Source organism: Armigeres subalbatus, chromosome 2 (genome assembly GCF_024139115.2).
Source record: "Armigeres subalbatus isolate Guangzhou_Male chromosome 2, GZ_Asu_2, whole genome shotgun sequence".
Lineage (NCBI taxonomy): Eukaryota > Metazoa > Arthropoda > Insecta > Diptera > Culicidae > Armigeres > Armigeres subalbatus.
Window position 1 is genome coordinate 6746399 of NC_085140.1, and position 12180 is coordinate 6758578.

The 12180-nt window shown below is 39.3% G+C and overlaps 2 protein-coding genes across 2 annotated transcripts in view; both read left to right on the forward strand.

The window, feature by feature from the left end:
* Positions 1–12180, forward strand: part of LOC134217603 (collagenase-like) — a 457454-nt gene that overhangs the window by 170115 nt on the left and 275159 nt on the right. The window lies entirely within an intron of this gene.
* Positions 1–12180, forward strand: part of LOC134217601 (hippocampus abundant transcript 1 protein) — a 125775-nt gene that overhangs the window by 48508 nt on the left and 65087 nt on the right. The gene's annotated exons all lie outside the window — the stretch shown is intronic.

The window sequence follows — 12180 nt, forward strand, 5'->3', positions numbered from 1 at the left end:
CAAATCGTATGTGGATTTAGGGACGATAGGTAAATGGTTTGTTGTGTACCTATCCGTATGAGGTCTGGAAACTGTAGTTTTTGATTGTACATCATATGGAAATTCATATCAAAGAGGGAGAACTTTAATGTATTTAGACAGCATCCTCGTTCCCGACCCTGACCTTATTACTCATCCGCAATCTAACTTTATTTTTATCGAACACCAAAAACCAGACAACACGCGATAGGCGGCTGTTTAGGAAAAGTCAATCAGCTAAGCAGCGATTCGTCGTTAGTTCTACCTCATAGTATTCAAATGAGTTATACAATGCTCATTTAACAACTCAAGTTTTGGGCCGTTTACTTTATATTGTTTGATAAGAAAATGTGGTTTCCATTGTTTTTAAGAAATAAATTGAACTAAACATGGAAAACTTGAACAACATTTTCCTCAGTTCGGCATAGTTGGCTTTTCGGCCGTAATCATATGTCGCTCGAGATATTATTCCGTCGAGAAAAAAGTGAAACAAGCCCTCTTTTCCTGTCAGACATTCTAATTGGAAGCAACGGTTTAAATATGCATACCGTCACTATACCGTGCTGTGGTGGTTCGCTGGGTGAATCAGATGTTGTCGAGTCAGATGGTAAGCCGTGCAGAGATGGGGTTGGGTTGGGGTGCTTGTTAGGGGTACATGGAGAACATTGCTGGAGCGAAAGCACACTGCTATCGCGAGAATAACAAGAGATTATGATAACAAAGAGAGAGAGAAAGAGCATTTTTGGGGGAAATCATTGAGAGTTTGTAATGAATGATGATATGGTGCGTTATGAACTTGTCAGGAAGCTTTCAGCATGATTGGGTGATACTGAATGCGCTGGCTGAATTATTGTGAAGCGTGACTTTTACTTCGGTGTTGTCTTGAAATCTTCTACAGTGACTAAAGCGTCTATCTTGTATAGAATGATCACCTGGAAGTAAATTGCCTAGCAAATTATCATGAATAATAACGTCAATGATAAGTGGATTATTGTTGGCACAACATTAATGGCACCATCTCCTACTACTACTTGCTCCAACTGCTCGGTGATAGGGAGATGATAAAAGATTCTGCCTAGCAATAGCAATGGTATAGTCACATTGTATTAGCATAGACATGCTAAAAAGCATTATTTAACTAACGTTCGTAATTGGATATATGTGTATCTGTCAGGTCTTATTCAAGATAGATCGACTGGGTAGACATAGAAGTAGTGTCGTGTTACTTTAATTTACTAATTTGCCATTTTAACGAACACGGTACCGGCGCCTTGTTCATCATAAAATTTTGTAAGTATTTTTAATGCATGCTGCCAGAGCCGTAGCGTGGACTCCCGCCCTTGTGAAATCTTTTTTGGGCGCCCCTCTCTTACCTAGGAAAAATATGCAAGATTTCAGAATCCAATAACATTTTGAATCCCACCTTAAAGTTTTATAAATTTTTATTAACGAGATTTTCTTCACTATGTTGGCTTGTAGAAGAGTAAGATTCAAAAGTTTAGTGGATTGAAGATGTTTCATATAACAAGCAGTATATTAGGCGGTATGTCGCTGAAAAGTTTTTAAATGTTGTGAGCGTTTACACTAAATTGGAAAATATGGTGGCTGTCCACAAACCAACTCTGAAGTAAATCGGTCGATGATCGAAATCGCTATCGGATTTCGGATCAAGTAAGATGCAACATAAGAATGGGTCTGTCAGTGGTTTGGACCGTTGGGTCAATAACATCCATTACTTTGAAGTGGTCGGAATCGACATCGGAAGCAGGAAGGCCATATGAAATGTTGTGCTATGAATGCTTTGATAGCACATGCCTTGGCACATGTTGTATGTATTGCGGATAAATTTTGCTAATCTACGAGAGCTTTGAGCTCAGAGCTCAGAGAAACCGAAATGGCAGTCAAGGATAAGACCAAATCATTCGACTTATTTATTTGAGATAGAAGAAATATTAGAATAAAATTGTTCTATTTCCCATACCTTAATTATTGATTCCGGCGCCCCTTGAGGGCTGGCGCCCTTGGCGGAGGCCAACGCGGCCAACCCCACGCTACGGCGCTGTATGCTGCCCCTGAAACTGAGAGGACAGCAGTTAACCGTTATAAGGCCTTTTGAGTCAGCAATTCTAATATTTTTATGCTGTTAGTAAAAATTTGAGAGAGTGATTTTAGAACCTTGTTTTTATTACTCAAGACATTTTGTTGTCGTTATTTGAGACATTTTTCTGTTTCTGAAACAAGAAATGCGTCGAGTACAAAAACTATAACAAATACATTAATTCATTTTTTTTAATTACCCGTTTGTCTAGTCATTAAGTGCACAGTGTATTGTATAGCGGGCTTGGTAGTCATATGGCTACTGCTTCTGCCTCATACGCAGGAGGTCGTGGGTTCAATCCCAGGTCCGTTCCATTCTCCTACTTTGTATCTTTCTCTTTATTTCTCATGTTCTAGCAATCGCTAGAACTGGAAATGGACTTCCATACCGTTTCCATTACTATTCCTATACCTTCAACTTGAGTATTCTAACAGTAATCTGCTAGAATTGGAAATGAACTTATAGAGCTCGTTTCCTACATCCAATTAGAAATTCCATCAGTTACCTCTTCCTATCTATCACATTGGCAGCTCGTTAACCAAGACGGACCTCTGCCTCTCCAACCTAACCCAGAAATTCCAACAAATTCCGCATGAACTCGTGGCAAGTGCAGAGGTATATTCGGCTTGCAGTGGGCGAGTGATTGCATCAACATTTCCTCCCCCTTCCCTACAGTGACTTGCATTCTGACGTGACAGGCGCCAGTATGACCTAACAATGAGATCACCAGTACTTGTACATTGAAGATGTGTGCTAGTCCCAAGCAAACATCTGTTGGTTCCCTGTGCAAGAACAGCTGATCTGGTCATAATGGAGTAGCAACTACGAGCAGTCAATCAAGCTCAAGCTCAAGCTCAAGCTCATTAAGTGCACAGTGTATTGATGTTGAACAGTGTACTATTGAATGTAAAATTTATGTCAATGACAAACAAATTAAGTGTTCAAATACTAGAAGCTCCAATATATGCTTATAGATGTTAAGTGTACGAAGAATGGCAGACACCTTTTCCCTTGAAAAGGACCCAATAAACGGGCCGAAACGTCGGGCAATGCAAATGTAAACTCGTTCGAATATATTTCAATCTGAAAAAGCCAGAAGACAAGAACACATTTCTCAGTCGAACTATAATCAGTCAAATAGTCTTATGAGTTCCGAATTCGTTTTTGTATAGAGCTCTAATCAGTCAGAGGGTTCAGCATATCCATCAAATTCGTATCCGCTTCTTTCCTAATTAATCAGCGCTCTGGAGCTTGGAGATTCATGTCGTCGGCTGCGAAACCAGCCTAAGATTGAGTTACGTTTTTACAATTTACTCCATTGACTCCATCCAAAAGGAGCAAAAAATGGGTCATCTAAAAGCAAATTATAGTCGCTCCATACTCTTCCGACCATCACTCCTAAGTATTAACAAGAATAGTAAGAACTAGAGCACAGTGTGGTAGATCTTACTCCGTAATGCAACACGAAAAGTGTCTATCCAGCATTACAGGCTTCGTTAACTGCCTGGCTAACTGTTTCACCCCCCAGGCCATTCATCCCCTCAGCACGGGTCGCCTGACACCTTGGGATTCGGGGTTAGGGACGTCATATTGTCAGCTTCAGTGTTGTACCGAGCCTGGCGATATGACCGGATTTACACCGTTACGCACTACTTCAGAGTATCCATATCCCAGCGTAACGGGAAGACAAAGCCTTGTTCATCACTATTGAATTTGATAACGATCGACCATTGCGTTTAAAAGTTATTAAGGAAATGGAATCTATATAAGCGCCAACTAAGGTTGGTGTCTTGGCTAAATGCGAGAAAGGCAGTATCACCACTCGGTGAATTAAGTTGGTTTTTAGTACATGGTTAGTTTCTGTCAATATAGGACGGGCTTGGTAGTCATATGGCTACTGCTTCTGCCTCATACGCAGGAGGTCGTGGGTTCAATTCCAGGTCCGTTCCATTCTCCTACTTTATATCTTTCTCTATATTTCTCATGTTCTAGCAATCGCTAGAACTGGAAATGGACTTCCATACCGTTTCCATTACTATTCCTATACCTTCAACTTGAGTATTCTAGCAGTAATCTGCTAGAATTGGAAATGAACTATAAAAAAAAGCTCGTTTCCTACATCCAATTAGAAAATTCATCAGTTGCTTTCTCCTATCTATCACATTGGCAGCTCGTTAACCAAGACGGACCTCTGCCTCTCGAACCTAACCCAAAAATTCCAACAAATTCCGCATGAACTCGTGGCAAGTGCAGAGGTATATTCGGCTTGCAGTGGGCGAGTGATTGCATCAACATTTCCTCCCCCTTCCCTACATTGACTCGCATTCTGACGTGGCAGGCGCCAGTATGACCTTACAAATTAGATCAACCAGTACTTGTACATTGAAGATGTGTGCTAGTCCCAAGCAAACATCTGTTGGTTCCCTGTGCCAATTACAGCTGATCTGGTCATAATGGAGTAGCTAGCAACTACGAGCAGTCAATCAAGCTCAAGCTCATGGTTAGTTTCTGTCGATATCTAGTGATGTGCAAAGAATCAAGGCATTTGGTTGGAACACGGTCGAGTTATTAACGTTGCGGACGGGAATAGGGGGTGCTGCCCAAATGGTCCCGCTTTCTACATTCTTTGTGATCAAGAAACATAATTTGCATCTTTGCATTGGTTTACCATTTTGACTCTAGCCTAACTTTTGACAAGGGCCTAAGCAAAAACACCTTGCACACTTAAAAAAAAAAATATTTGAAAACGGCTTGTCCGATTTTTTTGGTGTCTTCGGCAATATTTTAGGTAGTCATTGGGGCTATGTGAAAAAATATACACTGTGAAAAAAAAAGTTCAGTCATTGAAAATAAAACTTAAAAATCGATTTTCTCAAAAACGAATGTTTCAATATTTTTTATTTTTTGATATGTTGTAGCAGATAATATATGTATTTCTTTTGCATTATGGGTCGTAATGGAGAAATGATGATCACAAAGTTATATTTTTTTCAAAAATAGTTGAAATATTTTTTTACGTTTTTATTGACTCGATGTTATGAAAGTACGAAAAACTTCAATTGGAAAAGGTGCACAATAATTTGTTTCCAAGTATTACGTTTTCTGAGATACAGCGGTAATACGATAATTTTTTTTTGACGTAGGATTACGTTTTTCGGGAAGATTCAAATCTGAGACCGTCAAGAAAAGTGGTCAGGAAGTATGGGCTAATAAAATGAATTTTACCAGGCACTGTGAAAAATCGTTAAACTAACGCCGCATTGTAAAAGAAAATCGGTTCTTCTCAGGACCAAAATTTTATTAGAAGAAAGGGTTGATTGCAAAATTGGCGTCGATTACGGTCCCCGGATACCAGTGGCGTCACTGAAAATGTTTCTTAATAGTGACTACTTAGCAGAAAATTATCGGATGACTGTTCGACAGCAGCAGCAGTCAAGTGAATTTTTTAAACGAGGTACGGACTATCGTTTGTTTGCTATGAGTGATTAGAAAGACGCATTGTGGATCAAAATCGATTCTTGTTAAATCTATCATTGTACGCAAGAGAATATTTTCTTCAAAGTGCAAATCATAACCGCTTGGCGACGGTAGAAAGTTGGAATAGGTAGCAGTAAAAACGCTGCAAATTTATTTGCAATGATGACGACTCATATCATTGAGTTGCGTTAGTAGCAGTCAAATGAAATTTTCTTAAGATTCTTGCTGTTTCTTATTGGAAAGGCGCGTCATTGGAAACAGAATAATCATTTTACACGAGAGAAGGTTGAGCCGAGACAAAATTTTTATCAAAATGCAAATCATAATCACTTGGTGACGGGTGAAATTCTTTATCAGTAGCAGCCCATGCGCTCCTTGCAGAGAGACGGTGCAAAACAATGTATTATAATGGATGACGCCTATCGTGTTCCAGCGGCAAATCATAAATTGACTGACAGTGGCATAAGTAGCAGTGAAGTGGAAATTCATTTCAAAATTTTTATTTCCTGCGTGCGCGGTACGAAAACTTTTTTCCTCTTTGAGTGGGGCTGGGGCCCTGAAAAGGGCCGTTTTAAGTGGAGCTACGTCCTCGTTCATTCACTAGGAGCTGACTTACTTGATGACGACTTTGGAACCCTCCGAGACGGCGGGCTTGGCCAGCTCGATACGCACGAAGGTGTCATTTACGAAGCTGTTTATGATGCTCGACGCCTTCGATGAGACGCGTTTGATGATGTTTCTTTGAGCCTTGCTGCCGCCGCCCGTAGCAACCATCATCGCTGTTGCCTTTTCCGCAGCCTTTCCACCGCCGGTGATGTCTGGTTTGGCGCTGCACTGCAATTGTCCTGCCAATTATGTCGAGAAAATCAGACTCCGGCTGGTCAGAATACGTTTGCATGGAGACCGAGGCCCCGCCCCTTTGGGAGCCGTATCATTGGCTTGCTTGCTCCGCCATTCGTTTGTTTGATCCAAGTGCTTTCGTACATAACCAGGGCCAATGCATTTTCTTCTTCTTTTACTTCTTCAAAGTGCAAATTATAATCGGTTAGCGTCGGCAGCAGCGCAAGCGCTTTTCGGAGGGAGATGCTGCGAAAATTGATTCGCGTTTAGTCTATCGCGTTTAGCGGCAACTTATCGAGTGGCTGACGTTAAGGTCAGTTGCAATGAAATGAAATTTTCTCTAGATTCTGCTTCGGTTTCTGTTGCTGCTTGTGATTAGAAAGACGCATTACTGAAAACAAATGGATTCTTTTCAGAATCATAATTTTACACGAGAGAAGGTTGAGCAAATATTTTTCAAAGTTCAAATCATAAGCTTTGTTGCTGCTTGTGATTGGATAACCATCAGATGACATGGAGAAGTTTGAACTGAGACGAATTTTCTTCAAAGTGCAACTCATAATTGCTTGGGAGAGCAGAAAGTAGCCGCCGGCAGAAAAATCTCAAGCGCTCATCGGCGCTCAATGACGTCTCATATCATTGAATTGTGTTAGTTGCAAATAAATTTTTCTCTAGATTCATATGCATATGCAGAATTTCCAAATAAAATCTTTTACACTTCACGTAATCCTACGTCCAATTGGCGGTCGTATCTCGAATACAACCTTCTACTTTTTTCCGATTTTTTAAAATGTTCAGTCTTTTTCGAATGTTTTTCGTATCTATTCAACCTAGAATCACATTTTACTGAGCCGTTGATATTTATTGTCAAATGCTAGTAATGGAGTAGTGGTTGGCCATTTTCATGATATGAGATGGTTGGGAAAGTCGGAATCTCGAAAAAAAAATCATGATTTCACAGAGAATTGCTCTGCTGAAGAAGCCGGAATTAAAAAAGTGCGCGCCTTGAGTTAGTATAAGTCATTTTTTGAACAAATCTTAATGTCTAAGGCAACTTACATTAGGTCTGACAAATATCTAAATAAGTATCTCAACTCTTTTAAATAACTTTTATACGAAGAACGCACCCGAACGATACGCGTCGCTTTTCTGTTTTCCGTTAATGAAATACCAGTTTGTGCGTAGAATTAATTAACAAATTAGTTAAAAGCGATTAGTTCAAGGTTTCACTATTCAATTGAACGTGATAGCTGGCTCGTTAGTGTACACAAGTGTTGTATAATTCGGAATATTCTTGTGGATTCGGTAACCGTTGTTTCTTCCGCCATCTACAATGAAGACATGTCCAACGTGTAGAGATATCATCGAAAAAGAAGACAGCTTCTACATCGTCTGCAAAGGTGATTGTGCCGCTTCATTCCATGGAAATTGTGTAGGAATGAGAGATATTCATCTGAATGTTCTCACCATGCTCTCGCAAAACGTCCTATGGATGTGTGATGGCTGTATTGAAGCGTACCAACATGCTAGGAAAAATAAGATGTTAGAAGTATCCCATTCCAATTCGATCGAAGCTGAAGTAGAAGAGTTGAAGAGCACCGTAGCTGGAATTATGAATACGATCGCTGCTATCACTGCAAAGCCAACAACGATACCAACAACGACGACTCTACTGCATTCTACACCTATCTCATCATGCGCGCCTTCCAACGATCACAATCAATGCAAAATGCTATCGACGGATGATGACAGGCAACAGGCAAAACAGTGTACAATAGAAGGAAACGAATTCTCGCTGCTGCTTTCAAATATAGATGTTAGCGTTTCAGAAAGTGATATACAACGAATGGTTTCACGTGCTGTTGGACTTCAACATCCCGAACGCATTGATGTCACAAAATTAGTGTCTAGATGGAAAAGCAGAAAATTAGACTATATTTCATTCAAAGTTGATCTTGATACCCAATATAAATCGCGTGTGCTGGATCCTGCGACTTGGCCGAGAAATATTAGATTTAGGGAGTTTGTTCGTACAAATAACGATACGTGGAAGCTAGAGTAATTTTGTTGCATTGTACTTCAATATTCGCTTGAATTATAAGTGGATGAGTGTTTGTTGATTAAATAGGATTTTGTCGTATTCTGAATGTAGCTTAATTGTTGTCATAATTGATTTTGTATTGTACTGATTATGCATTTGCCTTAATGTTAATATTGTATTTAGATTTATAAGTTATTCAATAAGACTATCAAAGTCAGTTGGATTTAATCAAATAAACAATAAACAATAAACTATAACAAAAGAGTAGGAAGACATGCACTAAACATAGACCACGGGTATGCACAGTACAGGGCAGTTTCGATTGTCTATGGCCCGATTATCCGAAAAAAAATGGCTCGATTATATGGAGTCAAATATCTAGCCATCTTACAAAGATAGAAATACTAGCCTAGTTTGGCACAACATAAAACACAAAATCAAGGTAAACATTTTTATGAATTTCATTTCGAAGCCCCGCGATTTTTTAGAAGCATATGTAAGGACATTATGAGTACGGCATTGATATTGTGATTCATTCCACCAAATGGTCCTCCAGGATGTTTATAAGAAATTGCAATACCTGCTTCATACTCCTTATAAGCAAAAATGATGTCGGAGAATCCTTGTGCTCATGATCAAATTGGTGTTTCGGGTGTTCCAACGGATCACTCGGTGGTCAAGGTATTTCCATTGAAATCCAAAGAATTTCACGTTGAAATCAATTTTTTTGACGGGGAAGGCCCGTTTGACCGATGGTCACAAAGCCGAAAGTTGTTTGGCCAAATCTCGTCTAGACGATACTCATTTGGGTGAAATAGACATATGGCCCATGATGCCGTTTGGCAGTAAAGCGACATTTGGCCGAAAGTGTCCGAAATTTGTCCGAACTGCTCATATTGCTGAAAAATACGTTTGGCAAATAGGTGATTCGGCTGAAAATGCCACTTGGCCGAAATGCTTGTTTGCAGAAACGGCCATTTAGCCGAACGAGGTGAAATTTTTGGCTATATGATCTATTTAACAAATGACCAAATAGGTCGACCAAACGACGCTTTCAACCAATCGACCATTTCGGCCAAATGCCATTTTCGGACAAATGATCTGTTGGGGCAAACTACTTTTTCGGCCGTCTAAGACGAATTAAGTACTCTCCATTAATTCCACCAATTAATAATTGGTGGAATTAAATGGAGAATATTTAATTCGTCTTAATAATTGGTGGAATAAAATGGAGAGTACTTAATTCGTCTTAGACGGTTGAATACATTCCACTAAAAGAGCTTTATATACTTTTTCGGGAAAAATGTCAGTTCGTATGATCCACCCGTAACGCTTTACGTGGTGTGCCACGGGATAAGATCTACCACGGTTACATTGCCAGCTACAGGCAAATCTTGACCCAACGAATATCTTCCATATTATCCAAGTCCGTGGTACTTATGAGGGTGTCTCTAAGTCGGTGGTCTCTCGTCAAGTTTAAGTGAGTACCACATCAATCCTTCCTTCCTCTCCTTAGTTATGGTGCAGATGGGCATGGCCAGGAGTAGTAATCTTCATGATTTTGTTATTTTAGATTAAGACTGGAATTAAGGACCTCTCCCCTTCTTGATTTCTGATGCCATTCTAGATAAGGATCTCAAAAGTAAAACATGAGTCTTCTTCTTCATTGGTATTACATCCCCCACTGGGACATTTCCGCCTCGCACCTTGGTGTTCATTAAGCAACTGCGAGGTTTCTAAACCAAATTACTATTTCTGCATTCGTATATCATGAGGCTAACGCTATGACACTTTTATGCCCAGGGAAATCGAGACAATTTGCAAGCCGAAAATTGCCTAGACCGGCACCGAGAATCGAACCCAGCCACCCTCAGCATGGTCTTGCTTTGTAGCCGCGCATCTTACCGCACGGCTAAGGAGGGTAAAACATGAGTATCACTAATGTAAAATCTACTAATTACACCGTAACAATGCTAATGCAAAAAAATGTCAGTTCGTATGATCACTTCGTTCGTTTGTAATCCAAATGACATTTTCGGCCAAACCGTTTTCGATCTTATAACCGTTTCGCCCAAATTAAAGTTGGCTAGATGAATCTCGTCTTCACATATTATTCAGTCAATTGACTTCTTCTATCTTGAAAAAAGGCTTCCAACAACACAACTGGTTTTTTAACCGAGAGGGTCGACATTTTCGGTCGTATGGTTCGTTCGGCCAAATAACTCTTCCTGCTATATGGCTTTTTCGGCTAAATTACCAGTCGGCCGCAAAACCATTTTCGGCCTAATAAACGATTCGGCTAAATGGAGTTCGGCAAGGTGATTTTTGTCTTAACGTGTTATACGGTCAAGTGTCATTCAGCCAAATGATTTTCAGCCAAACGACCCTTCGTCTTTTAAAAAATTTCTTGTGAAATTTCCGAAGAATGACCTTATGTACAATAAAAGGAATTTACCGTATAAATCAAAAAAAAATCTCCAGTTGAAATTCCGTCAGAAACAGTTTTTTTGAAACTTGAAAATTTTACGTAGACAGTCTGAAAAAAAAAATAGTGGAAGTTCTAGAGAATTCCCCGCAGGAATTTTTCTTTGAAACTCTAAAGAATTTCTTGTAAAAATTTTAAACAATTTCCCGTTAACACTCATTAGAGTTTTCCGCGGATATTTCGATGAATTTTCTGTGGAAATGTATTAAAATGTTTGTGAGAATTCCTAAGAATATCAGTTGAAAATTCCGAAGAAATTTGAGTACTTTGGGAATTAAAAAAAATCTATGAAATTTTCCGTGAAAATCTTCTTTCTATATAATAAAAATGAGTTGAGATTTCCTTCCTGACGATTTAACTCGCGAACGAGTGGATCGATTTGCAAGATTTTTTCCCTAATCAATTCGTTTTAGGATCCGCAAGGTTTGTATCTACAAAAAGTTTATAAATTTAACGGGGAAATGTAAAAATTCATTTGAATACAATTTTGAGTCAGCTGTTGAGGAAAAAAAAAACAAAAAAAACAGACGCGCGGAAATTGATCTAGGGTGCTGCAAATAGTTCATTGTTACATTTGCAACACCCGGGCAAAGCTTGGTCTCTTTCTTATTTGCGAGCGTAGGGGAAAATGTTACACGATTTGTCGATAAACAACACACTGAAGATGTCCACAAGTGGTGGATGAAATATGTATCTGTGTAGATACCAAAAACAAATTAGTGGAAGTAAAAGGAAGACAATTTTTTTTAAACCGTGTTGGAATTAGATTTTCCAGTAGGTAACGAGCGCAAAATGGCTAAAATGGGTTTCGGATCGGCGCACACCTCTAACGGTGGTGACAACCCATGAACGGTCCAACGGGATACTTTCTAAGCTTATATTTAACTGGAACAAAGACTATTTGAGCAAAAGTTATATTTTAAGCAACAAAAAATGGCTTGATTATCCGGAGGGTTCAATTATCTGGATAGATTTTTTTAATACTTCGGATAATCGAGTCCGCCCTGGAGCTCAATGTTATGGATGCAGTGGATAGAATGAATCATAAAAAAGCACGAAAAAGTAGGAAATAAGCCGCATGAATCATTCTAAAAGTTTGGTTTAATTGGCAAAGCGTACTGGGGCTGTCTCCTTTCATCTATCATAACTATAGAGTTGAAAAGTTTTGCAAATTATCATATTTGACGACATACTTAAAGATGTTCATTGTTCGTTGATAAA